This window comes from Podarcis pityusensis, assembly GCF_964106645.2.
Source record: "Podarcis pityusensis genome assembly, chromosome: 12".
Classification (NCBI taxonomy): domain Eukaryota; kingdom Metazoa; phylum Chordata; class Lepidosauria; order Squamata; family Lacertidae; genus Podarcis; species Podarcis pityusensis.
The window spans coordinates 40566344-40582586 of NC_138037.1; the positions used below are offsets into that span (position 1 = coordinate 40566344).

Sequence of the window (16243 nt, forward strand, 5' to 3'; positions counted from 1 at the left end):
CCTAGGTGTCCTGCCAAGACATACCATTAGCATTGCCAGGATTTCCTTTAAGTTATAGTCTCGTTTCTTTTTTCCTGTTTAGCACTCTGTGGAGGTGTGGTGTCCTTCGGGATTAAGATGAGCATCATCTCCAAGCATATTATCGCTATTCGATTTAGTACAGTGTGCTGGCGCTGGTTGGTAGTATTTCTTTTACACTCTGCTTGGCTTACTGATGCCGTGTGTTAAGGGAGAGAATGAAAGTGGGGAAAGAGGAAAGGATAAGGAGCCGAGGTGGTAATCAATAATGAAATACAGCAACTGAAAGTCAGTGAGGATGTTTACCCAGGCTTTATAGAAGGAGCAGGCAAGAAAAGTTGGAAATTGATCATTAACTCTGACCAAAACATCAGCCATTGAACAGAATCTTTGTTCTAACTGAACTTTTGGAAAACAGGAGAGCATAGCTAGTGGCGTCCACAGACAGCTATGCAGAAGTGATGTATCTGTGCTCTACAGGGACTTTTTTGATAGAACTGTGTTTAGGTCAACTCCGGTAATTCTAAAGCATGATGTCAGTGTTTTCAGGGTCCCAAACCACTCAGAGCTTAGGGCAGCTGCTCCTAGCACAGACTGTACTCCCCTTCTCTGCCTTTTCAGGGACCAGAGAATCCCTGCTTATCATGCGGGGAAGCAGATTACCATTTCCCAACATTTCCTTTATCTTCTATCAAGAGCCAGCCTCCGCTTCAACATCAACAAGGTCAGCAATATTTGGGGGGCAGTGGGCACATTTTGGAATTTTGCAAAAGTGCTGTGAGGGTGCCAGACACAACATCACGGTTGTTGTGGGACTGCGGCGTATCACCAAATGGCTGCCATGCAGTGTGCTGCGTAACACAAAACAGTGTGACAGAATGGCGGCCACATCAAAAGGAGCAGAAAAAGAGATGGGAGCGCATAACAGTGTGGACATGACCCGCATCAGCTGCCCCACTAAAGTGGGGGAAATGCAACTACCTCACACACTGCCATGCTTGCTCACAAAGAGCAGGTCTTTGAACCCCTCCACAGTTCAGAAGAGATGGAAGGATGGACTTTTCCCGACATCTAATGAAATGTCCTCATTGCTCTTGTGCTCAGGAAAGTGCGCTTGTGCAACTGGTTGGCCAGGATAATGGGCCATTAGCCTGATCTATCAAGGGCTTCTCTTATGTTAACTAAGCAGGAATAGCAAACCGTTTCTACTTTATTGTGGATTTTTCAGGGAATATTTACTGAGAACGTTCGCAAGTGCCATAGGAGTTACAGTGGTACCTCGGGTTACATACGCTTCAGGTTACAGACGCTTCAGGTTACAGACTCCACTAACCCAGAAATAGTGCTTCAGGTTAAGAACTTTGCTTCAGGATGAGAACAGAAATCGTGCTCCGGCGGCCCGGCGGCAGCAGGAGGCCCCATTAGCTAAAGTGGTGCTTCAGGTTAAGAACAGTTTCAGGTTAGGTACGGACCTCCGGAACGAATTAAGTACTTAACCTGAGGTACCACTATACCAGGAAGGCACACAGGCACCTGCAAACATGCCTTCACCTACAGTAGCAACCCCCTTGACCGGAGCTCAACAAGGTGGCAGGCTGAGCCTCCATCTCTTCAGCCGAGATCATGACATTGCTGGCGGTTGGGATGCCAAGTTCAGAATCTTTGTGGAATACTTAAACACTACATTTCCCCACCCCAAGGGTGCTGTTGACTGCATAAAGTACGTTTTGAGGCAAATAGCAGCCAGCTGTGGTGGGTATTTGAAGTGAAGCACCAAATCAGGTTGCTTTTCCATTAAAATAAAAGTGGCAGCATTAAGTAAACTCTTTTTAAGCAAATTGGCATTCCTTGGATTTTGGACCTAAGAAACGCAGTGATTATCAGGCCCATGAACCTTCTCCCCTTGACACTGATGCAGAAGGGCAATGGTGCAGTGCTAAAGCATTTGCTTTGCACCAGAAGGTTCCTGGTTCAATATCTCTGGCATCTCAAGGTAGGGCTGGAAGTGTGTCCTGTTGAAAACCCTGGGGAGTCACTGCCAATGTCTAAGCTAGATGGACCAGTTGTCTGATTCAGAATAAAGCAGCTTCCTATGTTGGTTTCCTAGATCAGCTTGCCCATTTCTATGTGGATATCCAAACTCCCTCACTGCAATGGGCCTCTGTGACTGACACGATATTCATTACCAAAAAGGACTAAGTTGGCTGTCAGTGCTTTCATTAATGGCAGAAAGTTTGCTCTTGCATGAATAAACATGAGGTAGTGTAATTTGACTGATATCAGAAGAGCATCTCACCACCTCCCAAGCAGAATGGTATCATTCTCCCTTGCATACACTACGCCGGTTTCCTAGGTAACATGTGATCTCTTGCCTTCCTTAACAGTCGTGATGCCAACAAACATTACAGACAGTAATAGGTGTTTGTTACAGCTGAAGATGTGAGTACTCTAATGATAGCATGATAAATCTTAATGTGAAAATCGGATGCCACATTAGTGACAGGCTAGCTGTAATTCCCCTGCTCTCTGCTTTTTCTTCATAAGCAGGTTGATAGCACTCAATCTTTGCTGGGTTCTTTGTGCTCCACACTACAACTCACAGCAAAGTTTTAAACATGAATTTCCTTGGGAGGAAAACTTTATTCCAAAGCTGAAACAACCCTGCTGGGCATTACCCCCCCCCAAAAATAAATCTCAGTCTTGCCCTCATGATGGTGTGGTTAAAATAAAAACAGCTGTGTCTGTTTCATGATTTATTAACAGATATATTTGGAATAGTATTTCTTCGTCTTCTTTGGCGATCACTCGTAGCCGAGAAAGATTATCTTCCATAAACACATTTTGATAATGAGTCCTTAAGTGACTGTGGAGGCCAATTCTGGATCCACACGTCCTTCCACAGTGGGGACATTGGTTTCCGGGCGGGAGTTGATCACGGTGTGGATATAGACCGCCTTTCAGCAAAGTTCTTAAGGTGGTTGATACAGTGACATTCAACACCAGTAAAACAATCTAAAAAGTGAGGTGGGGAGGGAGAATCCTAGGCAGATGAACTGCCTTTCCATATGCCTTGCAGGGTTTCTGCTGTCACAATGGGAACTATGTGTGTAAGGGATCATTTCCCCTTTTTCTACCCTGTTCATTCATATATTTTTCATTTTAAAACACAAAAGGTAAAGGTAAAGGTACCCCTGCCCGTATGGGCCAGTCTTGACAGACTCTAGGGTTGTGCGCTCATCTCACTCTAGAGGCCGGGAGCCAGCGCTGTCCACAGACACTTCCGGGTCACGTGGCCAGCGTGACGAAGCTGATCTGGCGAACCGGCACCAGAGCAGCACACAGAAACGCCGTTTACCTTCCCGCTATAAAGCGGTACCTATTTATTTACTTGCACTTAAGGGTGTTTTCGAACTGCTAGGTGGTCAGGAGCTGGGATCAAACGACGGGAGCTCACCCCGCCACGGGGATTCGAACCGCCAACCATGCGATCGGCAAGTCCTAGGCGCTGAGGTTTTACCCACAGCGCCACCTGCGTCCCCTAAATACCATCTCATATATTCCAATGGGTGGGAAATAAACCACACCAGCTCTTGGGCTGACTTAGTGATGCCACATTTGAACACACTAATTGGAGCTACATGGGAAGTGACAAGGTCAGTGTTCACAAAACTATAAACATCCACCTTCATTAGCTTTGGTTTGATCGATACGCATAAATTTGCCAACTTGCATATCTGGCCTCACTGTTAGTTCAGCTTTACTTTTTAAAAGTATGTGGGGAAACTATTATCTCAAGCCTAAATTTATGCATTTTATTTCATTCATTAGAAGCATGTAAATTTTTAATTTTCCATTAGCTAGCAATGAAAACCAACTTTTTAATCCCCTCATTCTTATGACTGCAAGGAAAAGAAGCCGACATTCTTATGCTTGGGTGGGAGACAGATTTGTGCCTCAATTACTTTAGATAGGATAGGGACTGACGTCTGGTGGAAGGCATCCTGGTCAATGGTGGTTCACTTTGGTGGCTTGGAATATGGCCTTGCCACCTCCTTCTCAAACACAGCAGCATAAACTGAAAGACACAGCTTGGCCCCATCTGTGTAAAACCACAGAGACTTTTTGCTGAACTGCAGGCTCCCTTCAAAATAAGCTTAGGCAATTTTAACATAATAATAATGATAATGTTTTAATTGATTTAAATCTAAAGACCATGACTTTTTACGGTTAAGATAGCGCAACCGATGGCTCCCAGGAGCCTAGACAGACTTCCAGTAGAATTAGTCTCCCTGTCAGAATATCCAAATTACAGTATAACTATTTTGAAGGCAAAAACAGCTTCATATTTACAAATACTGCAGTATTTATTTAGCATGGCAACTCTATGCTGAGCTTGATGTTAATTAAGGAAGCCAAGAATAAAAATTGCTTTGGCCTCAGATGTAAGGAGGTTTCCTTTTTTAGCCAAAACATTTTGAATCCTACTGTGGTGCCACAAAGCTTTTAGTTCTGTAAACCATCATGAAGCACAGTTTGCATCAAAGCTGCTATTCTGATTCAAGCGGCAATGTACTGATGATACCATCTAATGGGAAAACTGCACATTTGGGACCTTTCTTCCCTTTCCCTGCATTTGTGCATAAAAAAAACTTCATAATCGGACATCCTTTGTCAGGGGCTTTGTTGGTAGGAAAGGCAGAGTTTGGCCCACCATGTTTTGCTGCCTGAGTAGAGCAGAAAATGATACTCTCACCTCTCAAGTCTCCAGGTTCAAAGGGCCCAAGAATCTATCAAGGTTCTTTGTTTCTACACCAGAGACAGAAATCCCACAAGTGTGTCTCTGCTAATACCAATATAATCATAATAAATTAAATAACCAACAATTTGCTGAGGCGGCTAACTCACTCTGGCCAGGCCTGAGAAAGGCTCAGTTACAGGCCCTCTCTTAGTTAGGCCCTAAAACCAGAACAGGGAACCTGTGGCCCTCCTCACCTCCCATTCACCTCAACCTGTCTGGTTGATGGACAAGGCTGATGGGCATTGGAGTCCTACAGGCTCCCCAACCTTGGCCTAAAATAATTCTAAGCTCTTACAGACCCTCCAAGTGTCCCCGTTTTCCAGGGACAGTTCTGGATTTACAGAAGCCATCCCTTTTTTAAAAAATTTGATCTCAGAATGTCCCGCTTTTCCTTAGGGCGTCCCTATTTTCATCAGAGAAAAGCTGGAGGGTATGGTAGGATGTCCCTATTTTGATCAGAAAAAGGTTGGAGGATATGATCAGTTATGCAACCCCCGAGCCAAGAGATAAGTAACTATACAACCTTCAGAAGACATCTGAAGGCAGCCCTGTACAGGGAAGTTTTTAATGCTTGATGTTTTATTATGCTTTTAGGAAGCCACTCAGAGTAGCTGGGGAAACCCAGTCAGAGGGGCAGGGAGTAATAATAATAATAATAATAATAATGGAATACGACACCCCTCTTTTCATTGGAGAAATGTTGGAGGGTATGCACTTAACAACCCCTTTCCCCATTTGATATGCACCTTGAGGACTATATTTTAGAAACAATATATGGAGAAAAGGACAGTACTCCTATTGTTATAACAGTTGTATAGAAGTGAAGCAAAACCAGTGTGTGTGTGTTTTCCCTACCCCTGCATATAACAGCTGCCCGGCCTTATTACTGGCGCTGCTTCTGCACTTTAAACAGAAGCTGGGCGGAGAAAATTACCAGGTGAAGCTTAAATATTTATGTCAGGTTGCTGCGAAAGATGCAGGAGCAGTGCAAAACAAATGTCCCTCTCTATGGCCAACTGTCTCTTCGACACAGCTGTTAACGTTCCCACAGTCTATTTTTCTGCCTGTGGTCTGTCTGTGTGGCCTGATAGCGTCATGCAAGCTGTCACGGTCTGACAGGAACTTGTCACGTGAAATGGAGAGCTCTAAGGTTGACCCAAACAGTGTCGATGTGGCGCTCATCAGTGCCCACAACGCCATAGTGCTCTTGGCAGGGCCTGCATTTTGGTAAGGTGCCGAAAAACTAATACAAATAATGCTGAACCTTCGCTCCTGAGGGACGGTGCCATCTTGAAAGCTTGCCTTTTGCAATGTTTGTTGGCGTCTCCCTACTAACTAGCTCCTTATCCTTCTTTTGGTGCCTAGTTATTTGTTTGTTTATTATTTCAATCAACATTTTTGGGTGGGTGGGTGGGTGTCCCTTTCAGTGCAGAGCAAAATCAGACCAGGGGCAACAGATTGAAACCAAATCCATATATAAAATTTTTATCCTGCCGTCCCTCCACAAGGAGCCTAGGGCAGCAAAATACAAGATAGATCATCTTGTTATTTACGATATAAAAATATAATATAAGTCACAGAGCCAGGCACTAATACCCTGTAAATGCCTGAACAAACAAGCAAAAGTGTTCAGCTGGCATACGAATCTGAGAAAAGAGACTCTGTTGTTATATTTTTGGTGCCCATTGAAGGCTTTCCTTTCAACAAAACTTCTAAGTGAAGATTTTTATCCCAGTCAGTATTTGACTGAAATCTGTTTCAGTATATGTAATTAATTATTTTACATATGCTTTTAGTGTATTGTGAAATCTCTCCCTCTTGGAAGTGATGCACAATTGGAATTAATTAGGTAATAATAATAATAATTCATTGCTGTGGGGGGTGGACAGGGAGCGAAATGCTTGTGAGGTTATTGCCTCAGATGCTGAAACAGGAGCAGCTCCATTTATAGTCTACCTAAGGCAGCAAAATGTGTTGGCTATTTCTTTATGCAGTGAGTGGTACTGGCTGTCCGGTCATTGGTGGTGGGAAGGAAGGGCTTGGGGCTGCCATACATCCTCTTTACACTGCGTTGTGTGAGTCAGCGTGGAGTCATCCTTAAAGGGTTAGACCAGGACCTCAGTGACCTGGGTTCAAATCCTCACTCAGCCACATAGCTCACCAGGGGTGGGCCAACCAATGTCTTTCAGCCTGATCTATCTTACGGAGTTGTTGTGAAAATTAAATATATGTTTGTGCGTGGGGAATGGAACAGCCCCACGGCTGTTGTTGTGACGCCTTGAAGGAAAGTTGGGATATAAAAGGAGTACATATGTGCGTCTCAAATCTTGTTGTTGTTTAGTCGTTTAGTCGTGTCCGACTCTTCATGACCCCATGGACCAGAGCACACCAGGCACTCCTGTCTTCCACTGCCTCCCGCAGTTTGGTCAAACTCATGCTGGTAGCTTCGAGAACACTGTCCAACCATCTCGTCCTCTGTCTTCCCCCTCTCCTTGTGCCCTCAATCTTTCCCAACATCAGGGTCTTTTCCAGGGAGTCTTCTCTTCTCATGAGGTGTCCAAAGTATTGGAGCCTCAGCTTCAGGATCTGTCCTTCCAGGGAGCACTCAGGGCTGATTTCCTTAAGAATGGATAGGTTTGATCTTCTTGCAGTCCATGGGACTCTCAAGGGTCTCCTCCAGCACCATAATTCAAAAGTCTCAAATCTTACTTGTGTTCATATGAGGCCTTAATTCAAAATTCAATCAGGGCTATATATGAGGATGCTCTTGGTATGAGGGTATGGAGACAAGTTATAAAGGAAGGCACTGCTGGGAAACTCTTAACAATTTTATTCAAACCAAGAAAAATGAGGTGTTTATTTTAGGCTTCCAATACTATTAAAAATCTGCACTTCGCAAGCTGCCTCTCTAAGTAAAAGACCGCTTAGCAACTGAGCATGATGAATCTATTTTGACAGGTGATTGCCCAGGCAAATAATACATCATCTTATTTCAGAAAGTGAGAAAGGAATCCTTCTGTTGGCATCCGCCTAGCCTTCCCCCAGTTTTAAAGCACTTCTATTTCCCCTGGGTATTGCTAGTTACTTATGAGAACCTTTTGTCCTCTGGCTTTCATTATTCATAAGGACCAGTCCCATAAAAGATTGAAGATACCTAGCAACAACCAAGATTAATTCATACCATTTCATGAAATTCATTTGAACAGGCAGTTGGGGCATGGAACCTTGAACACATGCTAATTATATGGAGGGCAGGAAAACTGTCCAAAAATATGCAAAATGCAGATGAAATTTTAAAAAGGTGTTTCATATTCCTAATATATATATATTTAATGGTCTAGTTTCATGCAGAACCAGAGGGGGTTGGAATCTTCTTTAACAATTAAAACATGGTCACTGAAAGGGATTGGGAGTTTCTACCCAGTATTTTTTCAATGATTCCAGTATTTTTTCAATGATTTATAGATTCGTGGTCCAACCCAGCAGTGATTTGATGCACCTATCTCCCATTGAAGTCAATGGAGCAAATAGTACAGTTAAATAATAAACAAATCTTCAACATTTTCATAAAATAACCATTCTCAAGTCCTTTGTTTGGATTTGGGTTTTAAATTTATAATTAGTAATCAAATTATTCCCACTAGAATCTTAGGCCTAGGCCAATACCAGTGTTTGCCTGCATGCTTTTTTTGAAAGAATTGTTTCTCAGATAGAAATGGCCTGATTTTAGACAGGGAAATGTTTTCTCAAATATCAATTAATTATTGGCAGTCCTCTCCAGAACTGAAATCAAAACTAGCAGTGTATGTTGGGAATACATTGCCTAAAGAGCAAGTCTTCTAAAAAAGGTCAGCTATCACGTGTTCCATCTTGTGTCCTGTGAAGCTATTCTATGCATTTGTGGCACATGTGAATCAGGCAAAGGTTTAGACTTTTGTGCTGTAGCTCTGCAGGTGTTAACACTGATATTTCTCTCTCCATCCTTTGTCTCGGTGTTTCAAATAACACTTTTTCATTTGTAGCAAATTAACGCCAAATACATTTGCTTACTTCCACTAAGGATCATTTGGCAATCTAAGCACTTGGGTTACATAAAGTCAATTTAGCAATTAGTTACGGAATAGTGCAATATTGTAAATAATGCATCCATTGCTGTTCAGCAATATTTAAAAAGGTTTGGGAACCACCGAACATCAAGAAGCACCAATGATAGGGGTTTCCCCCCCTTGGTAATGTTTTAAATATGTTTATGTTTTTTATTATTTATTTTGTTATCATAAATCATTTTCAGGCGTTTTGTTTGCAAGTAGCATGCATTCAATAAACCTAGGGTTGCCATATTCAGAAAAGTGAAAATCCGGACACCAAAGTTCATGAGCTTTTTTGGGGGGGGGGGGCAAAGTTGTTGAGCTTTTTGACATGATTTGCGAGGGCCGAATCCTGCATATGTCTGGGAAACCCTAGAAACATGTGGCAGCCCCATATAAACCTAACTTGACCAACAAGCTGTGGGAGCTATAGTTTGTGGGCAAATAACACATTTTGCATGCAAAATGTCCCCGATTCAATTCCTAGTATCTCCAACTGAAAGGAACTGGTAAGAAGTGATGGGGAAGACCTCTGCCTGATACCCTCGAGAACCACTGCCAAGTCAGGCTGAATAATATCAGGCAAAATAAAGAAAGAGTTGACCTATGATTACATTTCCAGAAAGGTAGCCATGTTAGTTTGTTAGTTTGAAATCTCATGCTGTATTAAATTTCTTTTTTTTTTAAATAATATTTATTAATAATTTCAAAATTACAAAAAAAGAAAAAATAAAGAATAAAGAACAACACTACAATACAAAAAAAGAGAAAAACGCAGAACATAAAAACCAATACAACAATACAGCAAACGAAAAATAAAAAGAAGGAAAAAAAGACACAAATCCCAATTGCATATCTATAATTTCCATTTGCTTGTTTCATTGACCTCCTCACACCTCCCTTTTTGTATTCTAGTTTAATTAGTTATTTCAGCAAATTCTTTCCATCTTTCTCAATTTTTGTTAAAAAATATATCTTAACAATTTAACCTAATAATTAACTCAACAAATCCTTTCCATCTTTCCCCATATTCTGTTATTCAAATTACCTTAATTTATTTAACCTTATCTTACCCCAAAATACCTTAAAGCTTAAATCTTAGTTTTCAAATATACATAGCTCCTGATATCATTTCTGCTAGAGTCATATAGTTTTATTCCAACATTTTCCCTAATATTCATTAAGCAAATTCTAAATAAAAAGTTTCCTTTATAAATTTTCTTCCAATCATCATCCAGCGTCTCCTCTTCCTGGTCTCGGATCGTGTCAGTCCTTACTGTCCATTCCATCTAGTCCATCAACCTGGAAGCCTTATGTCCGAGGCCCTTAAGTCTCTTCCATGTCCCTTCTGCAGTTCTTCTTCTTGTTTATACTTGCCCTTTTCCTTGTCTTTTGTTGGTCTCTTTCTTAATTTCTTTCCTTTCTCATTGAGAAGTAGGTCTCTGGGGGATTCCAACCCAAAATTGTCTCCATCTCCCTTCATCCAGCCCGCCCATTCCCCACAGTCCCGCTCGCCACAGTCCTCGATATAATCCAAAAAGTATTTAAAATCATATTTCAAGGTCTCTCCAAAATTAGGAACCTCCTCATCTCCAAACTCCCCCTGGCCCACTTCAACCTTCAATGACAGCGGCTTATGCTCCTGTAGGGCCTCGGGTCTCTCCATTTGTATTATTTGAGGTGCAACCGCATCTTCCTCCATTGTCATCTGCACTTGCCCAGTCAGTACAGAATCATAGGTTGGTCCCTGGATGATTTCTGTATCAATGTTCCCTGTTTGTCCACAGTTATTAACCACGACAGTCAAATCCATTTTCTCATTCATCAAGTCCATCTTCTCGTGCATCTGTTCCAGCAAGGACCCAATCTTCCTCCCAGCTCATCTTTGGTCAAGGTCAGAAAAGACTGTTCCCACGATCTTAATCTCACAGATGTTGGGTCCTCAAGTATATTGCAGCAACAATTTAACAAGCTCCCTCTAGAGGAGACTTTCTATTTGTATCCATTTTTTTTTTTTAAGGCAAAGGAAAGTTACTTTCATTTTCCAGATATTTCAGATGTTTTTCAGATATTTTGTTTCTTTAAAATGCAAAAGGCAACATTAGAATCAACTTGTCTCTCTTCATTAGCTATCTTTCAAAATATTCCATTCACAGTCAATGAACCTCTCCAACAGTTTCTGTCTCTGACACCCCGTTCCCAGGTTAGAGACGGTGGAAACTTATCTTTCTTCACTCCCTCTCCTGCTAGGGTTAAACAGAGTCCCCCCCCCCTTTTCTCCTGCTTCCAAGGGGGGTTTCAGTGATTCTGAATGAAGGAAATTTAGGCTTTTTTGACAGCTTTCCCGGCTTTAGCTTACAAAATTTTTGCTTTAGTCTATATACAAAAAACGGAAGGCGGACTTCCTGTTTTGCACCTTCCCGCTTCGATACCAAATTAAGCAATTTCTTGATCCAATTTTCCGTTTCTACTCACGGGTACTTGTTTTAAATCCAATTATCCACAGGAAAAAGTCAGCGCTCTCTGACAATGGCTGTGCGGCTTCACTCCATGAAAGTAGCAGTCAGTTCGCAGCACCGCGCTTCTCACTCCACTTCGCTCCAGAGCCCCTAAATGGGATTCCCCGCGAGTAGGGGGGCGCTTCTGGTGCCCTGCCGAACCCCACATTCCCAGGCTTCCTCTGCCTGGGATTTCTAACGGGTCCCCACCTTCGCCACGGCGGGAAGACCCGGTTTCCACGGAGCCCGTTCCTCCGGTCGGAGGAACTCCGCCATTCACCAATGGCGCTGACCCGGAAGTTCTAAATTTCTAAGTCTTTAATGTACCACAAGACACTTGGGTCTGGAAACCAAGCCTCGTGAGGAACAGTTGAAGGAACTGGGTATGTTCATTCTGGTAAAGAGGAGTCTGAGAGAAGCAATGATAGCCATTTTCCAATATCTAAAGGGCTGCCACATGGAAGATGGAGCAAGCGTGTTTTTAACATCATCATAATCATTTATTAAATTTGTTTACCATTGCATACCCGCAGGTCTGGAGGGTAGGACCCAAACCAATGGCTTTGGGTGACAAGAAAGGAGAGTCGGACTCAACATCAGGAAGAACCTTCTGATGGTAAGTGCTGTTTGAACAGACTACCTTGCAATGTGGTTGACTCTCCTTCTGTGGAGGTTTTTAAGCAGAGGTCTGATGGCCTTCTGTCATATAGGATTTAGTTGAGATTCCTGCATTGCAGGGTGTTGGAATAGATCACCCTTGGGTTCCCTTCTAACTTTGCAATTCCATGATTCTAAGTAACATGAGCAGCCACAGCTTGATTTGTAGATACATGCCTAAGTTTGTCCTCTTCATTCTCTGAAGAATCTGCTGCAGTTGAATGCCAATGTAAGTTGACATTCAGAAACTTTGCAATGTATAATAGGGGGTGGGACTGCATTGGTGCATGTGCAGTAGAGACCAGAATTCCAGGACCTTTATAAAAATTATGTTTAAATTGGAATCTTAGAAGCAGGAAGATGTCATGTCATAGTACTGCAAGTGCACTACAGGAACAGCTAGATTGGTAAAGAAAAGGCATTTTATATGTGTTGTATATGCAATATTACACTGTGACACCAGATGGCGCTGTGGAGTCCAGTCTTTCCCTACTGGATTTCCCTATAGGAGTTTACAACGCGTTTAACTGAAACGCTTCTTTGATGTGTCTAGATTCTGTACTCTTCCAGGTACAGAATATCACTGTCCTGTATTGCATCTAATAGTATTTCTTATCTCTGGAGAGACACCTGCACACAATACACAGACAGACCTTGTCAAACAAGTTACCTTTGGAAACAGAAGCTGTGTTCAGGGGTTATTCCTAACAGGGCATTTTCCAAATCATGTACGGACACATACACCCTCCCCCCGCCCCCACTACACACCACCGACTCTGCTTGGATTTCCCTTGTATTGATCAAGAAAGGCAGAATGCAAGTGCATTTGGCTGAAGTCACAACCCTTCCCCAGTTGTCAAGACACTTATAAGCAGAGTCAACTGCTCCATTCAGGCCTTCCTGCTCACCACAGGAAAGCAGAGATGAGGATGTTGAAGGCTTGGTTTGCATGCATGGTCCCACAACCCTCTTCATGTGTTCACAATGAATGCTGTTTCAAAGGTGAAAACCTTTCTTGGAATAGGATTGAAGGGTGATAAAAAAAAATACTTACAAATATCTCATGCACATAAAATGAACAAGGCCGTGCAGGTGAGAGGCTCACCCCAACCAATGCATGTTCAAGCATCTGCTCACGTAGTTCAAACTTTGTTCAACGAATGAGCGTTGGATAGGGTGGGGCTGGCCACTGTGATAAAGTCTCTTGCCCCCGAATTGTCCATTTTGCTTGCCTAAGAGCATTTGCAATGGGCTTTTGATGAAGAAAATGAGAAGAGGCATGCAAACTTTTCACACTCTTAAACACATTCAAGATTGCATTGAGAACATAAAAGTAGCATATTCATCTGTGTAGAGCTGTAAGAGCAGCCTACCAGATTTTTTTTTAAAATTAAATAGCATTTGGATGAGTTGTAATCCTGGTTGTTTGAGAATGGCTGTCTTTAATAAATCATGGTCAATTGTAAACACATTTCTGGAGTTGCGCCGGCCTCTTTTATGGTGCCTAGAACCAAGGAGGCTCTCTAGCCAGGAAACAATTATCCTCTGCTTTGGCCAGCTGTGTAAATGAGACCTAGTCCACGTGTTACCTGGATGGCTAGAGCTGTGTGGTTTTTAGTTCTACATCATGTGTATTAAGACGAATGGCATTGTTGAATTCAAAGCGTGTGAGTCACACAGTGTGTGTGTTTCGCCAAGACAAAAATAACAAATGAAGGTCGGTCTAAAATTCTATGGCCCACATACGCCACTGATTTTGCCTTGCTCTGCTGTTGTTTTAAAGCCATCCAGACCACTTTGTATTCCTGCTGGAGTCTGTGATGTGCTTCCCATGTAAATGACAGATAGAGAGTCCACATTAACATCCACTGGCATGTAGAATTCATGAGCCTGGCCTTCAATAATTATGTCAATCTATAAAATAATAAACTCTTTGTTCTTTCTATTGGCCTGCTGGGATTTGAGCCAGGAGGCTCAATCCTTGAAGCCTATTCTCCATAGAGCTGATGGCTGGAAAATTAATTGTCAAAAAAGGGGTGGGAACGGAAACTGCAGTTCTTTATATATGCATTTATTTATGACCATGGGTGTTTGGGCTTTATTGAATAGTGTGAAGCTTTCAGTAGCATATTACATGCTACATTTAATACGGTTACCTTCATATTATTATCACTAGTAACTGTATTGGGTTGTATCCAGTTAAAGGACCTAAGTTAGTTACGTCCATTCATTCAAATGGGTCTGCTTTGAGTATGACTACCATTGGATACAGCCCATTGATTTGGATCCCAATATAAGGATGTTCACAGAAGAAAATGTTCCCACCCACTTCTGCCATCACCAGCAAATTTCATTTCATCTTCATCCCATGTTGTTCAGGAGCCGCACTCAATCCTCCAGAAACTTTTCTTAGTGAATGCAGATGAGAAAGGGGGATGAGATTTCTTTCCATTTCCCAAGAGGAGAAAAATGATGAAGATGATATAGCAACATTTATGCTCTTGGTGCTTTACAAGTACAAGGTTATAGGCCCCTGCCCTGGGGAAATCTAAAACCTGTCTCAACCTGCACACATGGGTTTTCAAACAATATAACTTTTACAAATTTCCTGTGAGGGTGGCACAAGGTTCAGAAAATGTATTAAGACCACCAATGACCCTCACTACAGGCTCAAATAATTCATTCTAGTTAGTAGTCCACTTACCTTCAGGTGGCAACTAGTTTTGCCAGAGTGGCACTTTTAGAAGGAAATGGAGGCTGGCAGGTCAAAGGCCCAGTCTCCTGAACAGACTGCTTCCGTGTCCTGTTCCCACAAATACTACCCAAAAAACCTTTTGCTGTTGTAGAATGGTATCTTCAACTCAGAGAGTTGGATTTGACTGTGGGTCTTCAGTTGCTTATCTAGGTAGATAGATAGGCAGACTGCAGACTAGTGACTGTCCCTCTCAGACACATAATACAATTGTTGATTATTCCTCTACAGGCCCTGTTTCATTTCCTGATACTACGTCCTCAGGTGCCCAGTCTTGATTTCAACATTTCAGAGGCTCGTGAGATATGTTCTCATGGTTTTTCTTTGTTCCAGTTAGAATAAGAGAATTGTAGATTTGGAAGGACCATGAGGGTCATCTAGACCAAACCCCTGCAAGACAGGTAACTTTTGCCCAGTGTGGAGCTCGAACCCACAAACCTGAAATTAAGAGTCTCATAAGCTACCGACTGAGCTATTCAGTTACTAGACCTTCTTTCTTATCTTTTCTCCACTATCAGACTGACCCCTTACCCATGTTTTACTGTTTGGATCCTTTGCTTGACTGCTTGAGGGAAGGGCATAACTCAGTGGTAGAGAAAATGCATGCTGAAGATTTTGTTCAATTCCTTCACATCTGCAGGAGGCTTCATTTATACTATGTACACCTTTTCCTTCATCTGTGAATGACTTGCTCTGCTCTCATGAGTGGTTGGATATATATTCCAACCACAATGTCTCACAATGTGCCTCTCTTCAACTCTTCTTCATTATGCATAGAAAGGGTTCATAGAAAGGGTTCTGGTCCAATTGCTGGACCAGAGCAGCAAGTTTAGCTTGCACCCAGTCATATGTTTTGTGATGTTTCAATCACATTTTCCCAGTATCTACAGTGGTACCTTGGGATGCGAATGGGATCCGTTCTGGAGCCCCATTCGCATCCTGAACAGAACATAAGACGCGACTGCGCATCTGCGGGTTGCATTTCTCTGCTTCCGCGCATGATGTCATTTTGACCATCTGCGCATGCGTGAGCATCGAAACCCGGAAGTAACGCACTCCATTAATTCTGGGTCGCTGCGGAGCACAACCCGAAAATACTTATCCTGAAGCGTATTCATCCCGAGGTATGACTGTACTTTAAATGCAGGACCTGAAACCCAAAGGGACACAAGTAGCTTATCTTGGTACTTCTGTAGCAAACGACATTTCTAAATATCCCTTTTGATGCCTGACAGCTAAAGACGGAAAGATCAACATCCAGTGGCAAACCACTTTTTGAAATATGTAGAAAACCCTCATTTCATTTCATTTAAAAGGATCAAAACCACCAAGTGGTTTTCTTTTAACTCTTGTTAACAATTTTCTCAGGCAATAGAAATTGAGATAGTGGTTGCCTGCTCTCCCCTGAATAGTCATATAGACCATGGATTGA

The 16243-nt window shown here is 42.4% G+C and overlaps 1 long non-coding RNA gene across 3 annotated transcripts in view; it reads left to right on the forward strand.

The window, feature by feature from the left end:
• The first annotated feature begins 5065 nt into the window (after window positions 1–5065).
• LOC308459574 overlaps window positions 5066–16243 on the forward strand; it is a 133932-nt gene continuing 122754 nt past the window's right edge. For all 3 annotated transcript variants that reach the window (XR_013978172.1, XR_013978173.1, XR_013978174.1), the window contains exons 1-2: window positions 5066–6043; window positions 11936–12018. This is a non-coding gene — a long non-coding RNA (uncharacterized lncRNA). The remainder of the gene's footprint in view (window positions 6044–11935; window positions 12019–16243) is intronic.